This window comes from Linepithema humile, chromosome 6 (genome assembly GCF_040581485.1).
Source record: "Linepithema humile isolate Giens D197 chromosome 6, Lhum_UNIL_v1.0, whole genome shotgun sequence".
NCBI classification, from domain to species: domain Eukaryota; kingdom Metazoa; phylum Arthropoda; class Insecta; order Hymenoptera; family Formicidae; genus Linepithema; species Linepithema humile.
The window spans coordinates 15044477-15059364 of record NC_090133.1 but is presented as its reverse complement, the minus strand read 5'-3'; the positions used below and the strand labels follow the sequence as shown (position 1 = coordinate 15059364).

The window sequence follows — 14888 nt, the reverse complement described above, 5'->3', positions numbered from 1 at the left end:
TAAAGTTATTCTAGACCATTTAGATAATATAAAGAAAACCAGGATAAAAAAACTAATAGAAGAATATAACCCCATATTTGCAAAAGACAAATATGACATCGGTTCGGTAACAGACTATGAGGCTAGAATAGATCTAATTGTGGATAAATACTGTAGTAAAAGACCATACAGATGTACAATAGAGGATAAAAAAGAAATTGAAGAGCAAGTGGGGAAGTTACTAGAGAAAGGAATAATTGAAGAATCCTACAGCCCTTTCGCTGCGCCAGTGACATTAGCCTATAAAAGAGATGAAGGAAAGAGATCTAGATTATGTATAGACTTCAGAGACTTAAATAAGATTATTATACCACAGGCCCAACCATTTCCACTAATAGACGACCTGATAATAAAAACAAGAAACTGCAAATACTATACTACACTAGATATAAATTCTGCTTTTTGGTCGATCCCACTACGCATTGAAGATAGAAAGAAAACAGGATTCGTAACACAGGATGGACACTTTCAATGGACATGCCTACCATTCGGATTAAAGACGTCACCAGCAATTTTCCAAAGAATTTTATCCAACATATTAAGAAAACATAATCTTAAAGAATTCACAGAAAACTATATAGACGACATATTAATTTTTTCAGAATCATTTCAAGAACATGTAGAACATATAAAAAGAGTACTGGATGCGATAATAAATGAAGGTTTCAGGTTCCTATCTGAAAAAGTGCATGACATCGATTCTCGCATATCTCGAAAGTATTGTTGCCTCTTTTCCGCGATGCCGATTGGCTCTCTTTTTATACTGATTTCACGTATCTGCGTAACTGTTATTGCACTTATTTTGACAGTTTAAAAAAATATATTTTGATAGTTGTCAAGGCAATATTGATTAGCAATTTATTGATTAGTTTATTAATGTTTCTATGACAGTTGTTTACATTTCCTCAAGCTGTCAAACAGTATAGACGTATTCCGTGTTTCAAAAAAGTATTTTTGTAAAAAGAGTGAAAAAAAGAGCGAAGAAGTGAAAAAAGGAGAAGGAAGGGATAAAAGGGAAAAAGGTAAGTAATTATATTATATAATATTATAAGTGATATTAAACAGATACAATTAAATGGATACAAAAGAACAGAAAAAAAAGCGCACATGTATGGCTTAGTATAGTAAATTTTATATTTGTCGTCCTTTGAAAAATTTGCTATTAAGATATCATAATTCATTGAGTTACATACCATAACTGGATTTACATGATTCCTAAATTTATTCAATAACTTTTCGGCGTAACTTGCCTCCATAGGGTCAGAAATCTTACAATTATCCTGCAGAAATATAGAAGCGCGAAATTTATTATAGAAACATGTTTATGCAATAGAAATGTTTGGATTTTTTAAAAATTTATACGAACATTAAACAAATATTCATTCTGACATTAATTTCTTGCTACATAGTGTAAGAAAACAAATGTTACGTTAAAAAAATTGTTTATCTACATTTATTTCCTTTTACATATAACTTTAAAATTTTTAAATCGTCCTTTGAAAAATTTGCTGTTAAGATATCATAATTCATTGAGTTAAAAAGGCTGGCTCTATCTGTTTTACATGCATTTATTTCACAAAAATATATTAAATAATAAATTCTGTTATTTCACCATTTCTAATTTTTGTTATTACATAAATTGGACATTTCATATAGAACTTGTGGTAATTACATACCATAACTGGATTTACATGATTCCTAAATTTATTCAACAACTTTTCGGCGTAACTTGCCTCCATAGGGTCAGAAATCTTACAATTATCCTGCAGAAATATAGAAGCGCGAAATTTATTATAGAAACATGTTTATGCAATAGAAATGTTTGGATTTTTTAAAAATTTATACGAACATTAAACAAATATTCATTCTGACATTAATTTCTTGCTACATAGTGTAAGAAAACAAATGTTACGTTAAAAAAATTGTTTATCTACATTTATTTCCTTTTACATATAACTTTAAAATTTTTAAATCGTCCTTTGAAAAATTTGCTATTAAGATATCATAATTTATTGAGTTAAAAAGGCTGGCTCTATCTGTTTTACATGTATTTATTTCACAAAAATATATTAAATAATAAATTCTGTTATTTCACCATTTTTAATTTTTGTTATTACATAAATTGGACATTTTATATAGAACTTGTGGTAATTACATACTATAACTGGATTTACATGATTCCTAAATTTATTCAACAACTTTTCGGCGTAACTTGCCTCCATAGGGTCAGAAATCTTACAATTATCCTGCAGAAATATAGAAGCGCGAAATTTATTATAGAAACATGTTTATGCAATAGAAATGTTTGGATTTTTTAAAAATTTATACGAACATTAAACAAATATTCATTCTGACATTAATTTCTTGCTACATAGTGTAAGAAAACAAATGTTACGTTAAAAAAATTGTTTATCTACATTTATTTCCTTTTACATATAACTTTAAAATTTTTAAATCGTCCTTTGAAAAATTTGCTATTAAGATATCATAATTCATTGAGTTAAAAAGGCTGGCTCTATCTGTTTTACATGCATTTATTTCACAAAAATATATTAAATAATAAATTCTGTTATTTCACCATTTTTAATTTTTGTTATTACATAAATAGGACATTTCATATAGAACTTGTGGTAATTACATACCATAACTGGATTTACATGATTCCTAAATTTATTCAATAACTTTTCGGCGTAACTTGCCTCCATAGGGTCAGAAATCTTACAATTATCCTGCAGAAATATAGAAGCGCGAAATTTATTATAGAAACATGTTTATGCAATAGAAATGTTTGGATTTTTTAAAAATTTATACGAACATTAAACAAATATTCATTCTGACATTAATTTCTTGCTACATAGTGTAAGAAAACAAATGTTACGTTAAAAAAATTGTTTATCTACATTTATTTCCTTTTACATATAACTTTAAAATTTTTAAATCGTCCTTTGAAAAATTTGCTATTAAGATATCATAATTCATTGAGTTAAAAAGGCTGGCTCTATCTGTTTTACATGCATTTATCTCACAAAAATATATTAAATAATAAATTCTGTTATTTCACCATTTTTAATTTTTGTTATTACATAAATAGGACATTTCATATAGAACTTGTGGTAATTACATACCATAACTGGATTTACATGATTCCTAAATTTATTCAATAACTTTTCGGCGTAACTCGCCTCCATAGGGTTAGAAATCTTACAATTATCCTGCAGAAATATAGAAGCGCGAAATTTATTATAGAAACATGTTTATGCAATAGAAATGTTTGGATTTTTTAAAAATTTATACGAACATTAAACAAATATTCATTCTCACATTAATTTCTTGCTACATAGTGTAAGAAAACAAATGTTACGTTAAAAAAATTGTTTATCTACATTTATTTCCTTTTACATATAACTTTAAAATTTTTAAATCGTCCTTTGAAAAATTTGCTATTAAGATATCATAATTCATTGAGTTAAAAAGGCTGACTCTATCTGTTTTACATGCATTTATTTCACAAAAATATATTAAATAATAAATTCTGTTATTTCACCATTTTTAATTTTTGTTATTACATAAATTGGACATTTCATATAGTACTTGTGGTAATTACATACCATAACTGGATTTACATGATTCCTAAATTTATTCAATAACAATAATATTTATTATTTCCCCATGTATTATTACAATTTATGTAATAATACATAAATTATTATTAACAATCTTCATTTGTAATAATACATAAATTATTATTAACAATCTTCATTTGAGAGATCGACTTTGAGAGATATTTGCAATTGCTCGCTGATATTTGTTAAAATTATTATTAAATTTTTGAGAAATTAATTTAATTAAATTAATTTATATATATATATACAGGGTGTCCCGCGTAAGGTGTACCACCGGGAACTGGGAGGTAGATGGGATTGAAATAAATATAAAAGTCCTTTACCGTTTTACGATATTCGCAATAATAAACGAGATATTAATTTTTACAATTGGACTAATGAGAGCGCGTCGAGAGAAGCGCTCGAGCCGCTCGAGGTCTAGCCCGGCCTAGTCTATCATACATTGGCTGCGGGCGGCGCGTTGGAAAGGCAAGAGGGGAAACGCGCCGTGGCTCGGCGCTCAGCTCACGTCTCGCCGCACCGCGCCTAACGTCACGCGTCTATGCCGCTACGCACAATCGCGATTACAATATGTATGTTGTATAATAATGACAAATAACTTATTTAGGGAAGAAAATAATAAAAGATCGCGAATTTGCGATAAAGTACGATACGATAAAGAAAAAAATTACAATTGTGGATACTGTAATTAAGTTATTTTGTATTTATGCGTTAATTTTTTACATTAACACGATTCTGTTACTTTTACTTTATTATGATATTTATTTGTTGTGTACATTTGGTATGAATTTTTTCACAGTGCAAGGAAACGCTATCGTTTCCACACCACCTTGAGGTAGATAGCTTGGCGCGTTTTTTTTTTAAAGTGGTTTCCCCAGTAGGCCTAATCCACTCTTCTCACACTTCTAATTAAGTGTATGTTCAAAGTGCCTTCCTTGCATTTGCAAACATACTTCTACTCTCCGAGAAATTTGCCGTGTTGCACGGTGCGCCATATCTGGAGTGATGGTTTGAAAGGCCGCTATGATTTCATCACGTACCTCATTTTCAGTACCATCACGTTTATGCTCGACTAAAGCTTTGATATAGCCCCAAACGAAATAATCGAGCACGTTTAAATCTGGCGATCGTGCCGGCCAAACGATCGGACCACCCCGACCGATCCATCTATCCGAAAAACGATCATTTAAAATTTCTCGTACTCTACGAGAATAATGTGCGGGAGCTCCATCGTGCTGAAAAATCAGCGTTTCCCGCTCTCGAAGAGGAATGTCCTCCAAAAGAATGGGCAATTCATTTTCCAGAAATTCTGCATATCTTTGTCCATTGAGATGTGCCGGTAAAAAATACGGCCCGATCTGAAAATTTGCCACAGAAACGTTATGGAAACAATGCAATAGAAAAAAATGTCTTTATTTGCAAGAATATTTACCACTCTGTTTGCAAATATTCCTGCCCACACATTTATGGACCACCGATATTGGAAGGTGCACTGACGAACAGCTTGCGGATTCTCCTCTTCCCAAAACAAGAAATTGTGAGAATTGAATACACCATTCGGCGAAAAAGTTGCTTCGTCCGTCCATAAAATGTGATCGGGAAATGAAACATTTCGCCGACATTGTGCAAGGAATCCTGCGCAAGTTTTATTCATGATTATTATACAGTTAAAAGCGCTATAAATATCAAATAAAAATTAGAATAAAATCATAAAAATACCTTCACAGAAATAGATGCGCTGTATTTCATCTCGTGGAAAAAGTTGCTGCACACGTTGAAAATGGAAAGGATGCAATCCATTTTCTTGCAAAACACGATGCACTGTGGTTCGTGGTATACCAAGTGCGCGACTTACACGGCGTATAGTATTTTGGGGATTTTCCTCGAACGCACGCAGAATTTGTTCGTCGTTGTTGACGTGACGACGCAATACCCTGTCACGGTTTTCATGCATAACAACTCCTGTTTTTATTGCGCGTAGGAAACATCTCGTTATTGTGTGCCTGCTTGCATGCCGACGATTCGGAAATCGCTCCGCGTACAGACGCTCCGCGACACGAGCATTTCCTCTGGCCATACCGTAAAAATAAATCATGTAAGTATACTCTTCCGTTGTAAAATTCATTATAAGCGCACTCTAATAATACATTACTAAGAACAGATACGTGCAACAAATGTGAATACGAGAAAAAAACAATATATGACCACAAGAAAAAAATAATTGAAAATATATTTTCAATTGTTTTTTTCTCGTATTTACATTTGTTGCACGTATCTGTTCTTAGTAATGTATTATTAGAGTGCGCTTATAATGAATTTTACAACGGAAGAGTATACTTACATGATTTATTTTTACGGTATGGCCAGAGGAAATGCTCGTGTCGCGGAGCGTCTGTACGCGGAGCGATTTCCGAATCGTCGGCATGCAAGCAGGCACACAATAACGAGATGTTTCCTACGCGCAATAAAAACAGGAGTTGTTATGCATGAAAACCGTGACAGGGTATTGCGTCGTCACGTCAACAACGACGAACAAATTCTGCGTGCGTTCGAGGAAAATCCCCAAAATACTATACGCCGTGTAAGTCGCGCACTTGGTATACCACGAACCACAGTGCATCGTGTTTTGCAAGAAAATGGATTGCATCCTTTCCATTTTCAACGTGTGCAGCAACTTTTTCCACGAGATGAAATACAGCGCATCTATTTCTGTGAAGGTATTTTTATGATTTTATTCTAATTTTTATTTGATATTTATAGCGCTTTTAACTGTATAATAATCATGAATAAAACTTGCGCAGGATTCCTTGCACAATGTCGGCGAAATGTTTCATTTCCCGATCACATTTTATGGACGGACGAAGCAACTTTTTCGCCGAATGGTGTATTCAATTCTCACAATTTCTTGTTTTGGGAAGAGGAGAATCCGCAAGCTGTTCGTCAGTGCACCTTCCAATATCGGTGGTCCATAAATGTGTGGGCAGGAATATTTGCAAACAGAGTGGTAAATATTCTTGCAAATAAAGACATTTTTTTCTATTGCATTGTTTCCATAACGTTTCTGTGGCAAATTTTCAGATCGGGCCGTATTTTTTACCGGCACATCTCAATGGACAAAGATATGCAGAATTTCTGGAAAATGAATTGCCCATTCTTTTGGAGGACATTCCTCTTCGAGAGCGGGAAACGCTGATTTTTCAGCACGATGGAGCTCCCGCACATTATTCTCGTAGAGTACGAGAAATTTTAAATGATCGTTTTTCGGATAGATGGATCGGTCGGGGTGGTCCGATCGTTTGGCCGGCACGATCGCCAGATTTAAACGTGCTCGATTATTTCGTTTGGGGCTATATCAAAGCTTTAGTCGAGCATAAACGTGATGGTACTGAAAATGAGGTACGTGATGAAATCATAGCGGCCTTTCAAACCATCACTCCAGATATGGCGCACCGTGCAACACGGCAAATTTCTCGGAGAGTAGAAGTATGTTTGCAAATGCAAGGAAGGCACTTTGAACATACACTTAATTAGAAGTGTGAGAAGAGTGGATTAGGCCTACTGGGGAAACCACTTTAAAAAAAAACGCGCCAAGCTATCTACCTCAAGGTGGTGTGGAAACGATAGCGTTTCCTTGCACTGTGAAAAAATTCATACCAAATGTACACAACAAATAAATATCATAATAAAGTAAAAGTAACAGAATCGTGTTAATGTAAAAAATTAACGCATAAATACAAAATAACTTAATTACAGTATCCACAATTGTAATTTTTTTCTTTATCGTATCGTACTTTATCGCAAATTCGCGATCTTTTATTATTTTCTTCCCTAAATAAGTTATTTGTCATTATTATACAACATACATATTGTAATCGCGATTGTGCGTAGCGGCATAGACGCGTGACGTTAGGCGCGGTGCGGCGAGACGTGAGCTGAGCGCCGAGCCACGGCGCGTTTCCCCTCTTGCCTTTCCAACGCGCCGCCCGCAGCCAATGTATGATAGACTAGGCCGGGCTAGACCTCGAGCGGCTCGAGCGCTTCTCTCGACGCGCTCTCATTAGTCCAATTGTAAAAATTAATATCTCGTTTATTATTGCGAATATCGTAAAACGGTAAAGGACTTTTATATTTATTTCAATCCCATCTACCTCCCAGTTCCCGGTGGTACACCTTACGCGGGACACCCTGTATATATATATGTATATATATACAGGGTGTCCGACAATTGCTGAATCACCTCTCGGGTGTAGGTAGAGCGGGTTAAATCGAGTAGAAAAGTCCTCTACTGTTTTGCGATTTTCGCAATAACTAATGAGAAATTAATTAAAGAAAATCGGCCAATTCGCGCGAGTTTAAGTGCGCAGCGAGAAGAGACCCGTGGCGGTACAGTCCACTGTTATTTGGTTACTAGGCACGCGATGAAGCGCTGGGAGGAGCGCTCTACAATTGACAATGGCAACATACGAGCGGTGCTGAACGCTAGATTTTTGTGTCCTAGCGACTACGTAACAGTGGGCTGTCTCTTCTTGCTGCGCGCTTAGACTCGCGGAAATTGGCCGATCTTCTTTAATTAATTCCCCATTAATTATTGCGAAAATCGCAAAACGGTAGAGGACTTTTCTACTCGATTTAACTCGCTCTACCTACACCCGAGAGGTGATTCAGCAATTGTCGGACACCCTGTATATAAACTGACTTTTTTTCTCGGATGCTTCACCGGAATATTTATATATATATATAATTAAATATTCATTATAATACAGCTTATACTTACACTATAAATATATATTAATTTCTTAAATTTTATTGAAGGATAAAAAAAAGACGAGAGAGAGAGAGAGAGAGAGAGAGAGAGAGAGAGAGAGAGAGAGAGAGAGAGAGAGAGAGTGATAAAGAAAAAATAAGAAGAAAAAAGAAAAGACGTTTAGAAAAAGTATGTATATAAATAAATAAATAAATTATAATTAGTGCATAATGAACTATATTGGATGATATATGTATCTTATATATACAAAACAATGTTAAACATCTAAAACAAGATATCTGAATAACTCTTATTTTTAATAATAAAAAGAAGTGTTTTAAATAAAAATTGTAAAATTTTGATAAAGTTATTACATAATACATGTATTTTTTTTTAAGTAGAGTTTAATAAAGATTCTTTGTAATATTTTTGTGTATAAAAGTGTATAAAAGTGTAAGATTAATTAAAAAATTAATATTTAACGAGATATTTCAGTTCATATAAAATTATGTAAAATTAAAATATAAAATATTTCATAAAGTATTCGATTTTTGGCAATCCTAAATAACTTTATACCCAATATTGCAATTAATCAATTTATGTAAAATAATTAGGGTAGTTTCATTTAAGAAAATTACCTTCTTACTGATGATCTTCAAATCTCTGAAGCGCCTCTACTTAAAGTTAAACTAATATTCCTTTTTCTTCTCTTTAAACCAAACAACTTTTATTTGAAGCATTTCTTTCTATTTTCAAAATGGTGGATGTTATTCAGATAATCAATCTTAGGTGAGACATCCTGTATGTGTATGTGTGTATGTGTGTTATATAATTATATTATGTTATAAAATGAACAAAAAAATATCAAAACATAAAAAGCAAAGCTAAGAAAATAAAATTCATTATTATTAATTTATTTTATTAATTTTACTGAAATAGATAAAATGCAGCAAATAGAAGCAGATTTAAAAAAGGATAATTTAAATGTTGAGGATTTATTAACGCCAAACGATGTTTTTGACAACATAAAAATGTATGATTCAACAGTGTAAGTATATATTATACATTTATACTATTCGACATTAAAAAATTTTTTTTTTACTTTTGTTATTTCTTTACAGGCGCTTACAAATGGTTAAAAATACGTTTTTAATCATTACAGTTAATTTATTACATTTTTGTGATTTTGTGTAAAACCCACCGAAATAAATTTTCTCTTTTATTATTAAAATATTGAAATCAATTTTTATTTTTTATAAGTTTATTTATTTTTAATATTTAATTTAATTTAATAATTTAATTAAATATATGTCTTACATTTTTTTACGTTTATTTTATTATTCTTCATAGTGAAATAATAGGATATGTGGATGGTATAGAATCTCCTCGACTGGTTGGTAATAACCAGCAATATAAATTTTACAAATTTTACTTAAATAATAATAAGGGCAGACGTGTTCAAGTCGTAGCTTGGAACGACGATATTAAAGATGTCGAGCATCATGTTATGTCGAATCATGTAAGCATTCGAAAAAATAATTTTTAAATAATTAAATAATTAATTTAAATAATAATAGTAATAACAACAGTATTAATAATAGTAATAGTAGTAATAGTAGTAGTAATAATATTAATAATAATAACCTTTTAATAATATTTTATATATAATATATACAAGGTGTCCCAGACCTATACTTACTTACGTTATTTTTACTTTAACTCTTTATAACGCCAAAATTATGACATTTTGCCAAAAAAACTTTCATCTCAGAATAACATCAGGAATCTACCCTGAAAAGGTTTGACGGTAGGTCTGAAACATCCTGTATAATGAATAAATAATAATTTTTATGTATATTAGATAATATATATAGATGGTGTTCAGATAAGAAAATTAAAAAATAATATAAAATTTTCTCCGTGCATATATAACTTACTAATTTGTCAAAAAGTATTTAATATATTGCTCAATTTTACTTTTTTGATTTATTGTTTGAATTTTTTTTGGTTCGAAATATTTCACATTTGAAACTATCGTATTATTTTTTATCAATAGCTTATACTACACATTTCTATTATTGAATTGATTATTCTTTGGTTTTCTTGCCTGGGCACCATCTATATGCATTATCTATTATACATATATATATATAAAACATGTATAATATATATAATAACATAATTAATAATTTTTATGTATAATAGATAATACATATAGATGGTGCTCAGGCAAGAAAGCCAAAGAATAATCAATTTAATAATGGAAATTTGCAGTATGAGCTATTGATAAAAAGCAATACTATTGTTTCAAATTTGGGATATTTTGAACCGATAAAAACCTCAAACATTAAACCAAAACAAACAACATTAAACGATATATTAAATACCTCTGGACAAATTAGTAAGTTATATATTCACGGAGAAAATTTTATATTAAAAATTACTTTGTACAGCAGTAATTGCGGACCATAATGGTTTTATAATTTCTTCATGATCCATAGTTACTACTGTACATAGTAATTTTTTATATGAAATTTTTGCCACGTAGTGCCGGTAAGTTATAAGCAAAGTTTTAAGTTGTGTATAGTATTTTAAAAGTCCGAAAAATTTAAAACGTTTTATTTTATGTTGTTATATTTTTATTTATTAATATTTTATAATTTTAAAATACTTTTAAAATACTTTAATATTATAAAATATTTCACATATTTTTTTATAATTTAATATTTTCAAATTTTTAATATTTTATAAATTTTATATTTTTTAAATTATATATAAATATATATAAAATTCAAATTGTATTAGATATATAAATTTAAAAAAATGCTAAAGTATTTATATCTAATATATTAAAATATATATATTTTATTATTATTAATCTAATAATAATACTACAATATATATATAAATAAATAAATAATTATAAATAAAAAATCAACAACAACAACATTAACAATAATAATAATAAATTTATATATGTAGTTTTAGATGGATATATAAAAACAAATTTCTCTGAAGTATTCAATAACAAATTGAATAAAATTATTGGGTGCGGATCTATTACAGACGGTTCTTACAAACTGCAAGTACATGTTCTAAATTTTTCTGATGACAGTTATTATGACAAGCTAGATTTACACAAAGGCGATAAAATCTGTATAACAGGAACTATGCAAATTAACGGTAATAATATGTATATTTTTTAAATTATCAATTTTAATAAAAAATATTGTAATATCCATAATAATAATAATAATAATAATAATAATAATAATAATAATAATAATAATAATAGTAATAGTAATAATAATATATTTTTAATAATTAGTTATTTTTATAAAGTATTTATTTATTTTTATTTATGTACGTTTACATTCATTTTTATATATAACATTAATATTTTGTAGCTGATCCACCATATTTACTCGTCAATAATATTGATGATATTATTAAAATGGAAGGACGAATGTCTATACCACTTTTATTAAAAGGTGTGAATACACCACAAAAAAGAAAATTGGAAGGTATATACATATAATAAACTTATATAATTTTAAATTAAGAATAAACATATAATTAAAAATAATATAAAAATTATATAAGATAATAATATAAGATATAAAAATTATATTTTAGAATTTTTTATACAAAATATTTTTTTAATATAATTTACAGGAAAAATTAATTATATTATATTTTTATATTTTAGCAACAAAATTACTTTTTAATTTAATTATATTTTATATTTTTTATCCTTATATATTTAATTCTTTTCAATAATTTTTTTACTTTATATAATTGTAAAAATATATTACAAAAATAAAACTTTTTTACTTTAAACATAATATTGATTTATAATTATAAATGCTTTATAATTATAATATAATTTAAAGATTTTTATATTTTCTTAAATTTTTAATAATTGTTTTTATAAACAATATTAATAATTGTTCTAATAAATAATATTAATAATATATAATATTTTATTACAGAAACAGAAGAGTTGCAAAATAAGAAAATTATTCATTAAATATATTATCATTTTATTATTATTATCATATATTAGTTACTTTTGTTCCATTATTTTCATATATTAATTGTTTTGGTGTTAATAATATTGTTATCATTTTATAATTATTAATGTAAAATATGTTTATTAAATTAAAATAAAAATACTTGCACATTTTCTTATTATTAATATTTATTATATATAATAGTTATTGAGATAATGATATGAGATTATATAAAAAAAACTTTTATAAATAAAATTAAAAAAAAATAATAAAATACAAAATTATGTTTTTTGTACAATAAAAATTTAATTCTTGCTCAATCATATACATATATATAAAATGTGTGTGTCTACATATATTTGTTAGATAAATATACTTATTACTTTTAAATCAAATAATATCATAATCATATTTTAAAAATTTAAGAAAAAAGAAATAATAAATAAATAATGATTATTAATAAATTAATAATAAATTAAATTGACTTTATATTTATTAATAATTCTTATTAGTTCTCTCAATGATAATAATATTATTATTAATATTATTATTAAATATAAATATAAATATAATAATATATGTGTATATAATAATTAATAATTATAAATACTTTTAAAAAAATACTTATATAAATATTTGTCACTGGATCTAGGAAACCAATTTTGAAACTAATTTTCAAAAATTTTCATAAATTTTCTATAATTTTTACGATTTTCAAGGTAAGTGTTGATAAGTTTGGACATTGCATTTTTCATTTACTTGTGTGTTTTTATTTAGTAGAAGTTTTATTTGTAGCAGGTGATAGTAAGATGGTAGAGCTGAAATGGCAGTTCTTTAAATTATAATAGTAAATATGGAGGCATAACAAAATGAATTAATCAAATATCGCATGTATTTATTTATGTGTTTAGGCAAATTTGTGTAAATAGACTCTAAAATCCGTATCAGACAACGCATTAAAAATTGAGATTGAAAATTGAAATTTACCTATCAGAATAAAGAACTTTTAGTTTCCTTTGTTTCCATTGGTCAAATTTTAATCTTTAATCTTTAATCTTCAATCTTTAATATATGTATAGTCTAATACGGGCTTAATTCAGTGTTTATTCAATCTTATATTATTAATTAATTTAATATGTTATGTTATTAATTTTTATAATTTTAAATTTGTGTTTAGGAAATATTACAAAATTAATAAATTATGAGTTAATAAAATAATAAAATTATATCTATTTACAGTTACAAATAATTTTAAAAGTCAAACTTATTTATTTTATTAAATAAAAATAAATAATAAATAAATGATAATTATTAATAAACAAATAATAAATTTAAATTAACTTTATATTTTTTAATAATATTGAAGTTATTTTTTCTCATTAATTGATTTAATATTGATATTAATATATTTCTGTTCTTTCTAATAAAGTTTTTTTTTCTTCAAGTTTATATAAATAAACTCCAATTCAGTGTTTATTTAATCTAATATTATTAATTATTTAATTATATTTTATTAATTTTTATAATTTTATATTTAAATTTTAAAAATATTACTAAATAATAGTGAATAAACAAAATAATGAAATTATATTTATTAAAAAAGTATGATTTCTCTAACTCGAATATATCGATAGAGATAAAGTATTTAAATATTCTGGTAATAAAATTTCACTAAAATCGCCATTATCACAATTTTCAGTATTATCTATACTTGTATAAATTCGTTCTTCAAACGTATCTAATAATTCAACAACTCTTTTATTAATTTCATCAACATCGACATTTCTTGCAGAAAGTATTGCACATTTCGTCATTTTATTAAATTCTTTATATAATATAATATTATATAATATTATATAATATAATATAATTATTTAAAAGTGCATGACATCGATTCTCGCATATCTCGAAAGTATTGTTGCCTCTTTTCCGCGATGCCGATTGGCTCTCTTTTTATACTGATTTCACGTATCTGCGTAACTGTTATTGCACTTATTTTGACAGTTTAAAAAAATATATTTTGATAGTTGTCAAGGCAATATTGATTAGCAATTTATTGATTAGTTTATTAATGTTTCTATGACAGTTGTTTACATTTCCTCAAGCTGTCAAACAGTATAGCCGTATTCCGTGTTTCAAAAAAGTATTTTTGTAAAAAGAGTGAAAAAAAGAGCGAAGAAGTGAAAAAAGGAGAAGGAAGGGATAAAAGGGAAAAAGGTAAGTAATTATATTATATAATATTATAAGTGATATTAAACAGATACAATTAAATGGATACAAAAGAACAGAAAAAAAAGCGCGTATGTATGGCTTAGTATAGTAAATTTTATATTTGTCGTCCTTTGAAAAATTTGCTATTAAGATATCATAATTCATTGAGTTACATACCATAACTGGATTTACATGATTCCTAAATTTATTCAATAACTTTTCGGCGTAACTTGCCTCCATAGGGTCAGAAATCTTACA

General features: G+C 27.7%; 1 long non-coding RNA gene across 1 annotated transcript; it reads left to right on the top strand.

The window, feature by feature from the left end:
• The first annotated feature begins 3909 nt into the window (after window positions 1–3909).
• Window positions 3910–13521, top strand: LOC137000878 (uncharacterized). Its single transcript, XR_010891051.1, has 2 exons — window positions 3910–11589; window positions 11814–13521. It is a non-coding gene; the product is annotated as an uncharacterized lncRNA (long non-coding RNA).
• The last annotated feature ends 1367 nt before the right edge of the window (window positions 13522–14888 follow it).